The sequence below is a fragment of the Clinocottus analis genome, unplaced genomic scaffold, assembly GCF_023055335.1.
Source record: "Clinocottus analis isolate CAN_PGR_092001 unplaced genomic scaffold, fCliAna1.0.p SCAF_25, whole genome shotgun sequence".
Lineage (NCBI taxonomy): Eukaryota > Metazoa > Chordata > Actinopteri > Perciformes > Cottidae > Clinocottus > Clinocottus analis.
Window position 1 is genome coordinate 436,258 of NW_027175987.1, and position 15,160 is coordinate 451,417.

Sequence of the window (15,160 nt, forward strand, 5' to 3'; positions counted from 1 at the left end):
AATCTCATTTTCAGGATGGCCAATATCATCAGTCCGTTGAGTTTTTAATTCTGATATTGTTTGGGCATTAAATATTAAATCAACCCACGTTATTTGATTACTTCACCATACAAATAAACAAAATACATCAGAAAAAACAAAGAAATTAGACCTGTTATAACAGACAACATGTCTTGGTTAAAGATGTGTTGACTCTGGTGATGAGGCTGCTTTGCTCTTGTTGTTCTACTGACTGCACATCATTGTTCTTATCTTACATATATTATGCAATATATATTTATACTGTACATACTAGTTAAATGTTAATGTTGATGCTTAGTTTGTTCTGCTCTTTTGTATATTTCTTTATACATCATATCTCATATGTACGACGAGGGCAACGTGAGTCACATTCTGTGCATGTGTACACACTCATGGACAATGATGATGATGATGATTCTGATGGGAAGGCGGATGTCACGAGACATCGCTTAACAATCTACACGGTGCAATATTAATGAAGCGTGAATATGTTTTACGTGAAAATAAATATTACCAGCACTGTCTCATGAAGACAAAACAAACTTTCTGGGCCGAAAAAACGTATGAAAATAAAAGACGAGCAAGCTTTTGTTGTTGTACTTTCCATATATATATATATATATATATATATATATATATATATATATATATATATATATATATATATATATATATATATATATATATATATATACACCCTAGGCCTGTAGGGCTGATTAAAACAATTAATTTATAACTTTGAATCTTGAATTATAGAGCGCTGCAGGAATCAGTGCACGAGAGAGCAGTTTGCCCTCAGGGCTGTCTGTCAGGAGCGTTTAGCCCTGTTTCCTTGACTGAAGGAGAGTTCTGGCAGGAAGCCCTGAAGGGGAACTTCCCCCATGTTGGAATAAGTCCTAAAATCCGGAAATTAATTCCGTTTTTTTCTTCTTCTTTCTTTTACTTCCTGGTTGGCCTACAAGACAATATGTCCTCCCTGCAGTTCTCGGCAGTTATTAATATTATTAATAGCTTACATGAATATTGTGTGCAATATAGCACACCTTCCTCGTTCTCTCCCCCTCCCCCTCTCTCTCGTTCTCTTACACACACATACACACACACACACACACACACACACACACACACAACAAAATCTGCTGTTTTGATCCATATTTGTTGGCATTTAGCCTTTCAAAATCTTTCGATGACATCATTCAATATGACGACGGATATTTAAAGGCAAATTGTAAAAAAAAGTGAACACGTTGTTTTGTTGTTTGTCTGTAGATTATACTTCAGATTATATATAATCCATCCACGCTAAATATAGTCACATCCATACGTCACATATACATCTGTGACTCACGCTGGAAACACATTTGGGAAGTTTTTTGCCAGTTGAATATGTCTGTGTTTGCATTCAGATGAGTAAGCACGCCTCTCTGACTCAAAAGCCATTTCATCATCTTCTCCAGATGCTGTTCTTCTAATGGCCGCTAGATCCCGGCTCCGCTGAATAATTCAGAGGCTGAGCGGCGCCATGGAGGCCAGAATAAAGGGATGAAATATATATACAGTATATTTATATATGGCCTCAGAGCTCTTGCTTGTCCTTTCTAGCATCCCCCATAAAATATTTGTTTGCCAATCCCCAAACGACCTGACTCGTGCTTTTCACTCCGGAGTGCCTTCTGTGCCGCCGCCTGTTATGACGACCTCGCCGCAGATCGTCCAACCCGGCGCACAACGTGCTTTTATTCTCAAGGCTGAGCTTGGACACGAATGCACGAGGATAGAACAATTTATATCTATATATAGTATTTGATACATTGAATAACCAGAAATAACAAGAAAAAAAGAGGATATCGCTTCAATTATGGTGTGCTGGTCCACGGTTATGCTTAATATATTTAATATACTTGATACTCAGCTGCAGATATTCAGTCCCGCTTGAAGCAAAAGGTTTCATCACCTGCAGCGTTGTGTTGAAGGACAATATAAGCTCGCTTCTGACGCTATTAAGGGAGATTTTGTACCACTCGATTCCAGCGAACCCGGCTGAGTCCTGGTCCTGTGCTCGGTTCTGTGATGGGGGAGACGGATCTATTTGAGGAGGGTGTTGAACATTCATCCGAGTAAATGAGGTTTTAGGGCTTTTAGAGGTTTCACACGGCAGGATGAGGACTTTTCATACTGCTGCATATCTGCACATTAACGGGCCGGAAAGCTCCATAACGAGCTACTTTAGTTGCTCAGCGTCGCCGCTCTGCTGGCTCTGGAGTGGACCTGCATGTCATCGACGAGCAGAGGAGGAATACGTTCACTCAAGAGCTGTACACGTTTGAGGGACTTACTTGTGCTTCACTTGTTTGAACTTACTTCACGAGCACATTGAGTAAAACACACGACGAGCTCATGAAATGCACCGCATTAAACCGGCACTTTCCACCGTCTTTGTTTTAAATTAAACCAAATGACCTCTTTTTCTATTAAATGCAGAAAGTTTTGATAAAACTAAGTATGTTGAGCTGGAACATATATAACGATGTAATTGTTCGAGGCCTAATATTTTTCCAAAAACAAAAAAAACCCCTACAGAAAAATACTCATTAATCTAAAAAAAAATTACATTTTTTCTTCCTAAAACTAGCTTTACCTCGAGCAGCAATATGCTAACAAAACATTGTTGCACCAGTACAAACATTCTAATAGAGTCACATGATATCATAAGCGGCGTAATGGACATTTAATATAGAATATATACACTTCAGCTTTTGAATTTACACTTATATTCTATTGAATATTTATGAAATAGCAATTTTTTTCATGGTCGCTCATTTTCAATGTATATTTTTAAATCTCACGTCCTGCCTGGAGAGCCTTCACGTCCCCAAAGGGGTCCACGCACCCCGTTTGAGAACCACTGGCCTAAGTAGCACATCCTGAAGCCTCACGCTTACATGTTGGGCTGCAGCGTACAGGTATGTATCCATATGTCATGTGACAACACTAAGAAGTACTCCTTTGTTTGTAAATGCCAGAGCAGAATATTCCAACACCAGCCCTGTCGTCTGTCTCGCCTTCACAGAATCCTTTGTGTGCAACCGAGCCTCTTCTTGCAGGAATGCATACTTTAAAGATAAGATCATTTCAGCTTGAGCAGGCGTTTTTCCCAGCCGGGGGACATTTTACTGAAGAACCAGTACGTCTACTCGTGAGGGCCGAGCGTGTTGGTGGCAGCACGGTGTGATGTGCTTTGTGCTGAGGAACATGTTGCACTTGTTTACTTCACAGCTGGGTACCACTGACTTTTAAGGAACAGTGGAAAACACTTCATCGGTTTATACAATAAGATTCATTGTAGATTCAACTCCACCTTGACGCCATTAAAATGGTGCAGTGTCTATGATACACACTCTGAATGGAGTCATTTGTTCTGCTCATTGTTATGTCATTTTATTCATGTTTTTTAATTGTATAAGGAGGTATACTTAGGTAAAACATTTAGACTTAACCTTTTCTTCCCAGTTGTGTGAACAACAGTATGGATCCACTTGTGTTGTTGGCTTTAACAAGCTGGTGCTATTCTACATTCACACACGAGGTGGCAGCACTGAATCTTGAAAAGCAAGAAGCTCACAGGACCCTTTGCTTTTATTCAATTTGCTGCATAGTTTGGTTAAATCTGAGGTTGAGGAACACCTGACACTACACCTGCTGAGAGACACCATGGAGCAGCTGCTGCACACATTGGAATAGCGATAGCTTTCAGCTCCGACGTGAGCAGGGTCAGGCGCAGAGGATGAGTTAGAACGACAAACACGTCTCACTTGTAACAAGCTGCCTGGATGCTGGACGCTCTCTGAACTAAATGTGCTTGTTGGAGACAACTGAACACAGTGAAGACCACACGGGTTAAAAATAGACATAGATACTGCTGTAGTAAGCTCCCTAACTTCTGAACTACCCTTTTTCTACCGGAGCAGCACCTCCTACACACAAGCGCACCTCATGACTTCCTGTGCAGCACCGCAAGTTTCCATCGTGGCCGACTTGAGCCAATGAAGCTTCACTGACGGCTTCAGACTGGTGAGAACTTGCAAAATACGCCTGTATGTGTGTGTGTATGTGTGTGTGTATATATATATATTAGAATCAGAACAATTTATTTCCAGATATGTTTCACATTTGAGGAATTCTGTGTTTGTATATGCATGTATATATATATATATATATATATATATATATATTTATATATATATATATATATATATATATATATATATATATATATATATATATATATACATGCAATACAATACAATACAAAAATTATATATATATGTATATACATATGTGTCCATATATTTATGCGTGTGTTCACACATCCTGTATATAGATATAGATGATGTCTGTATCTCATATTTTTGCAGTGTCATTTCTGTGATGAGGTGACAGGAGGGGGCGCTGTAAGCAAACCTTCTGCAGGATTCCTGGTGCGAGCTGGAGTCTGGACCAGTGTTTCCTCTGAGAGGTTCATTGACTGCAGCCTCACAGTGCTGTGTGTCCTGCACTTGACTCTCTGTTTGATGTTGATCGCTAGTCCGGAGCCGCGGCTTTGCAGAAGCTCCCGGGTTTCAATGCTCCAGCGGTCCAAACTGACCGCGATGCTTTTTAGCTCCTTCTTTTTTTTTTTTGGTTCCATCTCAGACGGTTCATTTACGACAAATGCACATTTAAATACCAACAGGTAACACATCCATCCGCATGAGACGGACGTTGTGCGCTCACATCGGGGGGTTGCACTGCAACACATGCAGTGCAGAACTGAAGGATAGCGATGCCAAAAGCCGCCCGTGTGCCTTTAAGAGGCGAGATCACATTGTTATTCTGGGTTTGTCCACAGGCCGACTGTGGAGGTGGACAGATAGTGGTTCTGAGGGTGATGTGTGGAGGAGAGAGAAGGTGTGGGTGGGGGCGTGTGTAGGAGTCTCATAATATGAGTCTCCAGGGGCCGGTATGGATTAGAGAGAGAGAGAGAGAGAGAGAGAGGAGAGAAAAAAAGACACTGCAACGTGGATCAGATGTCCTTTGGATGCATCCCGAGTTTTATCGCGCGTCCAAGGAGGCCGAGATTGATCCCCCCCCCCTCTCCCTTTCCCCTCAGCCCCCTGCTCCAGAATGGTGTTGCCGGCTGAACACTCAAGGCTAAGCTGCCCATTAACGAGCCAATAATTTGTGTCATTATGTGAAGACTGCAGCTGGTGCCGCCGATGCGCCGCTTCTCACATGTCAGGTCTGAAGACGGAAAAGGAGTCTTACAGCGCCGCTCATTATGCAGCCGGCCTCTCATCCCGGGCTCCCGTCCTTTGTCTGGGAAAGCATGCGTGGCAGAGGAGGCTCGGCCTGGATAGCTCATTTATTCCCTCCCCATGCTTCCCATTTCTTCTTCTTCTTCTTCTTCTTCTTCTTTTTTAAACACGGCATCAATACAAACCCCCCCACACCCAACCCCAAAAAAAAATCAATGTATTAAGTGTTCTCGAGTATGCAGAGTGACGTGCCGCCATTCCCACTCGGTGCCTTTGGCTGTGATTACAGCTAATTTGAATGATTGAAATGCTTCCATAGTGGAGCTGGAGTGAGTGAAGTGAAGGGCTCACACAGATGAAGGGGGAGGAGGCGAGAAAGGCTTGGCTCTACTCCAGGTGGAGGAGGTGAGTCATTCCCCACACAGATAGACAGTCTATCAGTGTGTGCGTGCAAGCGTGTGTGTGTGTGTGTGTGTGTACGCGCATGTTTCCCGAATTGTCACAGAGAGAATAAAACAGGGCTGTGTGCAACGGCGTCATACAGAATGCGTACATTGTCGCTGCTGTGTGTTTTTGTTGTCGTTGCAATTTTCTGTGCAGATTACAGTGGGTGTCTCTTTATTTTTTGGCAGATGAATGGCGGCGGCGCCGTGTAGGCCGGCTCGCTCCCGACACCCAAAGTAGGTTAGTGCCGTCACGCCGGATCGGTCTGCGCAGTGATCCGACGTCACGTGAACGTCATCCATCAGCTCATTGTAGCGATATTAGCTGTATTAGCTGTAGCTCCAGCGAGGAGCAAGGAGGCTAACTTGTTAGCTTCTTCCGTTACCCGCTCCAGAGAGAACAGAAACCGTCCGAAACTCGACCATGGAGGTAAGTAGCGAGGGTCTTTCTTGTCTCTGGCGACGGAGAGGCCGACGCCGGAGCGGAGAACGCAACGCTAGTCGTAGCCACGCGGTGTAAAAATATTCTACGGGCATTCAGTCTGTGTCGTTGTTTGTGTTTGTTCGAGGTCTACAAAAGGTTTGTACCTGAGCCGGGCCGAACACAGAGGAACGCGATCATTGTTCGTATACAGCTGTGATAAAAAAAAGGATGAAATGATACGAAACATTTATCATACAACTCGGCGTCAAACACAATAAGTGCAACAGGAGCTTCAGATCTTTATTTGATGTTTTCTGTGAAGTTGTCGTGTGCTACATCTGAATTTTATTGACTCTCTTTGCCGAAAGAGGCCCGTCCAAAATGAGCACGAATGTAGTTTGTAACCACGCGTTGATATCGTGTGTTTGCACGCTCGCCCTTCTCCCGCGTGGGTTCGGCTAATGACTTTATTCTGCAGTTGCAAGCCGACTGTATTTCTCACCTCAGGTGGGCGTCAGGTTCGTGTGGTCGCGGCATCGAGCGAGATGAGGACAGCTCGAAGTTTCACTCGCGTCCTGTAAACTTTCCTCCTCGGTCCGGAAACGAGACCCCTCTGATATTTGTCTTTTTTCTTTCTTTTTTTATATATATATATACAGTTTCTTGATTTCTCACTCAAGAGTCATTCAGGGACGAAAGTGGCAGAAATCATTTAGCTCCCGAGCTTCAAAACGCAAAAACGCCCGCCCACGGGAAAGTGTGCGAGGCGGGTTTTCCTTATTGTTCCCTTTTTGCTCGCTTCTTATCAGAAGGTACAGACTCAGATCTCGCCATATTCATAAGGTAGTGGCTGCTGGCAAGTTGCTTACTTGTCATCCGTCAAGGGAGGGGTGTACACAAAGAGGACATTCTGTTCCAGACAAAGCAAGCAAACACACAACTCTGGCTGCCTTCGTTCCTCCCCCGCCTGCCCGAGCACCCCCAGCCCACTAGCCTCGTCTCCTCACAGCGCTGCCAGACGGTCTCTGTGTTTCTATCTGTTTATCTAGACATCCGTCCATCCATCCTTCCCATCTATCTCTCCATCCATCCCCTTCCACCAACGCCATTGAGGAAGAGCAAATAAAAAGTTGTTGTCATGGAAACCTGCCGTGCCTTTCCTCCTCTCCCCCCTCTTCTCCCCCCCACACACACACACACACACCTCAGCGAAAACTTGTGTAGACACACACACACACACATGCACGAAGCTTTCCTGCATCTATTCAATAAACACTCAAGAGACGGGAACGGCTTCAAGAGGCAATGCATGAAAAAAAAGACGTCCAACTCTTATTGAGAGAGAGAGAGAGAGAGAGAGAGAGAGAGAGAGAGAGAGAGAGAGAGAGAATACAAGCAATTACATAAAGTTCAAACCACTACGATGCAGCCTGTGCTCTCGGTGTGTAGAACACAGCATAAAGTGAGGATTTTAATTTGACATTTTCAAAAGCGTCGTCGGATCCATCCTGATTGACCGTGGAACCAAACAAAATAAAGTTTCTGCATGTCGACGTGCAGCTGAGGGAACCAGAGGAACACTTACAGCTCGAGGAACGTGATTGTGGTTGTTGTTGTTGTTGTTGCTGTTGTTGTTGTAAAAACCACCAAGTAAGCAACGCTGCACAGAAGAAGCAGGAGAGACACTGCAACTGTTTGATTAAGCAAGCCGGGTGCTGGCTTTGTTCATCGCTCTATCACACATTTATATTGAAAATCTACACATTTGTGTCACATTGTCACATCACAGGTTGGACAAATGTGTACCAGCTGTATACGACTTGGACGAGGAGAACCAAGGATGTCAAACGGAGGGAGGGCGGGAGAGCTGAGCCGCTCGGCTGATTAAACGCGTTCAGGAAGTGCCCCCCCCCCCCCCCCCCCCCCCCCCCCACTCCCTCCAGGTCTCAAAGCTGCTCTGGGAAAACCGAGCGAAGATCAATGCACACTCACACGCTTAATGCAATGCAGAGGGGTTTTTCGTGTTTTGAGGATGAGACACACTGAGATGCATGTGTCGCATGCTGTGAGGGCCCCGAGGCTCGGGGGCCCCGTGTGCGTTTAAATTAACCAAACACTGGAATGGCTCCTTGATGGGAGGACAGAAACAAGGGGGCCGTCCCTCCTCCTCGGCATGCCGACGAGCCGAGTGCAGCTCTCATCAGATGCTGATGATGCTGATGATGATGATGATGCTGCATCCGCCGGCTTCGCTTGTCATCATTTCTCCCGAGGAAGGCGGACGCCACACACGCGCCGACACGCACACACGGACCGTCCACGCGGGTTTTGTCGCGGGTGTGTCCGCCTCCCCAGCTGCTCCCATGGGGGCTGACGCACTTCCACGACCCCCCCCCCCCTCACCCCCTCCCCCTCCCCCACGCTGCACGCTCCTAGGGGGAAGGGCACACACATCCCGCAGGTCTCCTCCATTCATTCAAGGTGAGACGCTGATGACATGACAAGCTGCTGCCATGACAACGGCTTGGTCGGGTAAAGCCGTGCGGTTGTCGGCCGATAATGAAATCATCCCTCCTTTCTCTCTCTCTCTCTCTCTCTCTCTCTCTCTCTCTGGAACAGGAGGAAAGGCAGAAAGAGGAGAAGACAGTCACCGGCGTTTGGCGTCCTCCTCCACGCCTTCGCCTCGTCTTCATCATATCTGTTGTCGGGTTGCGTTGCGCGTGGAATGTGTAACGCGAGCGTCTGCATATTCTGGTCAGGTGTCTGGTGACCCTCAATCAATACGCAATCAATCCACCAGATGTAATTGTTCAGGCGCTGATTGCTTCTCGAAAGCCGCTTCACCTGAAAATCCTGGGTGGGAGGGAGGAGGGGGGAGAGGGAGAAAGGATGGGGGGAGGTGTTTTTTTTTTTTTTTTTTTCGGCACGTTGCTGCTTTTCAGGATCAGCACAGCAGTGTAATTCGAACGCTGGCGTGCCGAGGATTGATGAGCCTGCACTTCCTCAACTCCTGTCCTAATGCGATGCATCGGGCGTGATTGGCATGCGAGGAGAGAGAGAGAGAGAGTGAGAGAGAGAGTGAGAGAGAGAGAGAGAGAGAGAATGAGCTCAAAGAAAACAGAAGAACAAAGTGTTTGTCAAATTAGTCGATCATCCCCCCCCCCAAAAAAAAACAGCGAACGTATTTGATATGATAATTATGTTTATTTATCTTCCAGCTACTTGTTACACTAATTAGACTTTAACAAGCACATTAGGTCTGCATGGGAGAGGCGCTTTCTTGTCATGTTGGAGGAGTTTTTTTTCCACTGCAGCCACCAATGATGAAACGCGCTGACAGACGATAGTTGATGTGAAAAGCAGCCGGTCTGAGAGGCCTGGAAAAAACACAATATCTACCGGTGTTCTTCCGCGTGGTGATGTGAAGTGCCTTTGCCCCCTCGTTTGCAAATCACCTTGTCTTCTAAAAGATTTTTTTTTTTTTTTGGCGATCCAACCGTTCGAGTTCATTCACCCTGCTCTAAATATCAGATTCAGGCCGAGCGCCGCCGCAACAGCATGTAGATGAGAAGCTACGTTGCTGGTGACATTTAAAAGGAGTCGCTACCCCCTCATCTGCCTGTTCATTGTCAGCATCCTCCGTGGCCTATAATGAGGACGGGCACGCCCAGGCCATTATAAATAGTCTGTGTCCTGGTTAAATGCAACACCTCTCTTTGGGTGCTATGATTCACTGTGATTCATGCCAGTGTGTGTTCGCTCTGATGAGCCCGATGACCGAGGGGAGGAGATAAGGGCTGCGATGGGAACATGGATCATGGACATGTGTATGTGTGTGTGTGTGTGTGTGTGTGTGTGTGTGTAGAGGCCACGCCACGTGTGCAAGTGGTAAATTGAAGGAAGAGATGGAGAGGATCAGGAGTGCACAGCTGAGGTGCTAAATTTGTCTGCCCACTTTGAGAAGAAAAGAAGAAAAAAAGACTTTCTCGAAGGAGGCGGCAGAGCGAATGAACCATAATTTCCTTCACAATAAACCTGCACTGGTCCCAGTGTAACGTGTGTGTCACCGAGTGTGTGCGCGTGTGTTTTACACGCGCCTGTTTGTGTGCAGGTGCAGCTACTTAAAGCTACCATGGAACGCTGCTTTCTGTGTTGATTTTGGCGGCCCCTGTGGACAAAAGCGGTAGTGTTTTCTGACCTGAGTCCCTTCAGAGTTGACCTCAGCGGGGTCTGACGGTCTGTCCCGACCCGGCTCTGTCTGTCCTTGTCGGTATGAAAGGAATGCTTTTGAAAGCCAGCCATGAAAGCACACACCGTCCTGTCCACTAGCTCCTTTAGCTGCTAATCACTTCCACGGGCATCATTCGGTTACCGATGCAGGGACTGCGTGCACGTTGGTGTCCGTGCACTCTGAATTCGACTGCACACCGAGCTCCCGGTGGCCATGTGGGTGTGTGGTGGGTGGCTCGGAGTTACATTAATAGCCAAAGGGCAGGCAGGCAGGCAGGGAGGGAGGACATAGACAGGAAGGGGAAATACAGTTTGCTGGTCGCCCACCACTTCCTGTGTGTCTCCTACACTCGCAGCCCACGGACACCAGAGCCGCCTCTGAGAAAACTGTTTGTTTGCTCGGCGGCGCGACGGAGATAACGCGGAGCCGAATGGTAAACACGCCGACAGAAAGGGCCGAGGAATGCCACCCAAGACAAATGTCTCTGGGTTTGTCACTATAGGTTAATAATAATAATAATAATAACATAAGTTACTAGAAATGACTGTCCTGGCATTTCCTTTTCCACTGTTACAATGTCAAAAAAAGTGATGAGCTGTCTCTTTGTCGTCCCGTCTCTACGCAATCCACCCGCGGTGAACACAAGGTAACGAGACTTGAACACAGGTCGCCGCCGTGTCAACAAAGCTGACACGAGCTTCCCTCTGGGGAGGAAAAAGCGAGGAGCAGCGTCGCAGTGCCGGGTCGCGTCCAGCAGAGGTCCTTCTCTCATTGCGTGTGGTTCGACTCTCTCTCTCCAGAGAGAGAGAGAGAGAGAGAGAGAGAGAACAGGCATGAAAGGTGAACCACGACCATTACAGAGAGTCCAGCATTTCAGCTTTGACAATGGAGGCAAAGGAGCAAACGTGTGTACTCGATCACGGCGGTGCACAAGTTGTATTAAAACATTTCGGAGGATTCACTTGTTTTTATAAATATGACGACTCTGGAACCAATTTTTTGGGACCTTTCGCTCACATCTCTCTCCCTTGGGACTCCCCCACCAGCGCCACGCCGTCACCCGCCACTGCTGACAGATTGGCCGATAAGAAGCCCCCCCCCCCCCCTCCCTGGTTTTGCACACATACTCTGGTAGACCCTCCCCTCGCCCCCTCCCCTCCTCCTGCCCTTCTGGGATCCCACATCCCCATTGAACTTTCCACCCACTCACCGAGGAATGCAGGGAGAGGGAGGCAGGCGAAGCGGGGGCTGTGAGAGGCAGAGATGGGGGGCGATATAAAGGGTAAGGGAGGGAAACGAATGAGGGAAAAAAGAAAAGAAAAGAGAAGACGAAGAAAGACAGATCACGAGGCATTTTTTGGAACGCGCCGATAATAAATGGCCCTCGTGATGAGGCCGTTTGTGTGGCAGTCGGTTCAATGTGAGAACGGGGACAGGAATGCGGCGACGAAGCGAGCGATGACACATCATGTGGGTCTGCGATCTGCAGAAGAGGCCGCGTGAGGGCTTTCTCTCCTTCCTCCTCCCTTCCTCTCTCTCTCTCTCTCTCCTTTTTTTGAACAGGTGAGGACTGACATGGACCGGAAAGGGCGTGGGAAGAAAACAAGGACAGACACACGTGCGCACAAACTGCACCACGCATACGCACAAAAACACATATATGTAATTATCTCATTTCCCATCGTGGTGCGTCACCGGCCTTTTGTTGTTGCCTCGATTTGATCGTACATGTGTTTATCTGTGTGTGTGTGTGTGTGTGTTGTTATCCCCCCCCCCCCCCCCCTCGTGGTAAAACACCTGTTTGTGCCACACGACACGAGGAAATCCCTCAGGCGCTCGCTTCACTTTGTTTCCCCCCCCTTTCCTCCCCGGAGTCTTGTCAACAAGTTGCGGACCCCTCTCGCCCTGTCCGTCCCCTCCATCACTCCCCCTTTTCTCTCTCTCTTCCACGTCGACTTCCTCAAAGGGCCTGGGCGCCGGATGAAAGCAGGTGCCTCGGTACGCCTCTCATTGAAATGGGAATTCCTCAGCGTAAAGTGGCGGCATTGTTGATGAAAGGTTAGAGCTGTTTCGAATTCTCCCTCCTAAATGAAAAGGTCCTCTCGCTCTCTCTCTCTCTCTCTCTCTCTCTCCAGCGGGCGTGCAAAAAAAAAAAAAAAAAAAAAGAGGAGATGACATTTTGCTTTGCGTCGGCTGTATATCTAAAGTGTCTGCCGCAAAATGCCAAAACGATTCAAAGCCGAACGGGGAGGGCAACGCGCACCTCGGCTCTTTGTCGGGTAATCTGCCCACAAACCTCACTCAGACCTCATGAAAAGTCATTACGCCCCTACGTGATAATCCCCCCCCCCCCCCTACATTTAATGATAAACATTTACATGGTGCCGGTGAAAGGAATTCATCAGGTCGTTGCATTAGGGATTAGATCCGCTGGCTGAATTAGTGTCTGTTCAAGGGCAGAACGCTGGATTGGAAACACGGTGGGTGGAACATGAAGAGATTTCATAAGAGGAGGCAGGTGGTGGTGACACAGGACGTTAAAGCTCCCTCTCCCTCTCTCTCTCCCTTTCTTTTCTTCCACCTCTCAACACACCTTTGTGACATGTCGCAGACGTGAATGGGCAGCTTCGAGGACGGAGGAGGCAAACGTCGCGTCCTTGTTTTCTTAAAGCCGCAGGACGCGAGCGGCCGGGGGTCATTGACCTTTGTTTTTTTATTGTCGCCGCCAGCCCCTGTGTGTTCAAGCCCCGCTCCGCTGTCCATTGCCGCAGAGAGCAGACGCTCCTTGTGCCGACCCGCCGGTGACTCGGCGTGACCACAGCGCGCCGCGTTAAAGCTCCTCCTTTTCTCAACCGGCGGCGACCCCTTTACGAAAGCAGGTAACCGGGCCCGGCGGCTCCGGCGTCTGTGAGGATTATCAAAGGGAGGCGATGTCGAAAAAAAAAAAGAGGCAAGCTTCGACTCCTGCAGTCGGGAGGAGGAGGGGGGGGGGGGGGGGGGGCAAACAGAGGAGGATGTGTTTGCTTTTCATGTGAAAATCAATGGGCCCAGACAGATGGCGGTTTGTTTCCTCACTATTAACTCCACCGGCTCCTTGACAAAATGCCCACGGCCCGCCCCTCCTGGGCTGATGGGCAGTGCACAGGTAAGAAGACCCCCCTCCCCTCTTCCCCCCCCCCCCACCCCAAATGGATGACAGATGTGCGAGCGACCGCCCTCTTCCTCTCTGCCTCTAAACACTCTCATCCGTCGCTATAGGTCAGACGGCGGCGGCGAACGGCCTCAGAGGGGGGGGGGGGGTACGAAAAAAGCTTTATCCGCTTAACAAGCGCCTTCATCAGACAACCATCTTTATCTTCATCCGAAACATTGGCCACCTAAAAAGCCAACTGGAAACGTTCCGCCGTGCAGAAACACAAGGCTCTCATTCAGACAGTATGGTTTCGGTGAGTCATCTCGTGGAACGGGAGACGGCTCGGACCAAAGATAGAGAGTGACAGATCCGCCGGCGAGTACTTCATGCCAGGCGCGCCTGAAGTGTCTCAGCTCCCCCGCGAGGGGACGGCTAACCCGGAGGTGAGGTGGAGGTGCTAAAAGGAAACCGCACATCCAAAGATCACCCTCTCCCTGAACCGTATATAGGACATCGCCTGCGTCAATCGCATGTATCGCGCCCCAAAACACTGCATTCACGGAAGAGATTGAACGTCTTTTGTACACTTGAGGCTCAAAAACTAAAGTAATATTTAGTTAGATCGGCTCGCCCACTCTTGAAGCCATTTTCCCAGGACACGAATCTACACAAATTGCTTTTGCTGGAATCCTCTACAACTGGGATTGTGGTTGAATATATATATATATATATATATTTTTTTTTTTTTCCCGGCTTCGTATCAGCGCGAGGAAAACGATCCTCGCTGGAATCAGACCGAGGTTTCAACAGAGCCAACGCTTCCCTTCTGCTGCTTTGAAGAGATGCGTTTAGTCAAACAGTGGCACTTCTGCTCACCAAGACGGCACAGAAGGTGCACTTCTCTGATTCAGAAGATGTATTGAATATATCTACGTTTATATTTCTTTGCATACGCGCGTGATTCACGTTCAACTGCTGCTCACACAAAGCTGCAGCTTGTAGCACTGGATGCTTCCCCTTTTTTTTTTATTCCTCCCCTATTTTGCAAGAGAAGGAGGGGGTGAGAAATGTTGAGGGGGTGGATGGGTGGGTGGGGAGAGTTAGCATTCCAGCCGGGCCAGAGCGGAGCAGAGGTCGTGTGGGTGGAGGTGGAGGTGGAGGTGTGGGCGGCGGCGGCGGCGGCGGCAGTGCAGGGGCGTAGCAGCGTGCAGCTCAAAGAGCAGTTCCTGATTCCACAGCCCTGAGCTCACCACCTTTGTGCCGGCTGCCAGCCACTCCCGTTTTTCTCCTTCACACCATCTTCCCTCTCCACCCACCCAAACCCACCCACTCCCTCCACCCACCCCCTTCAACCATGTCTCTCCATCTGAGGTGTTAACTCCTTGTTGGACAGTTGCAGAGCCACTGGCATCGGTGGCGGGTTTTTTTTGTTTTTTTTTGTTGTTGCTTTCTTCGAGGAAGCTCTGGGAGGAGGCGTGCACGCCGCTACGGGGATCCTTACGGGAAGCGAAGGCGTGTGTGCCAGTAAAGTCGGAATGATTCACTCCGCAAATGTTTTTTTGGATCCATTTGCAACAACCGCATAATCCGCCTGGCAATTAGCTGTGACCCGGC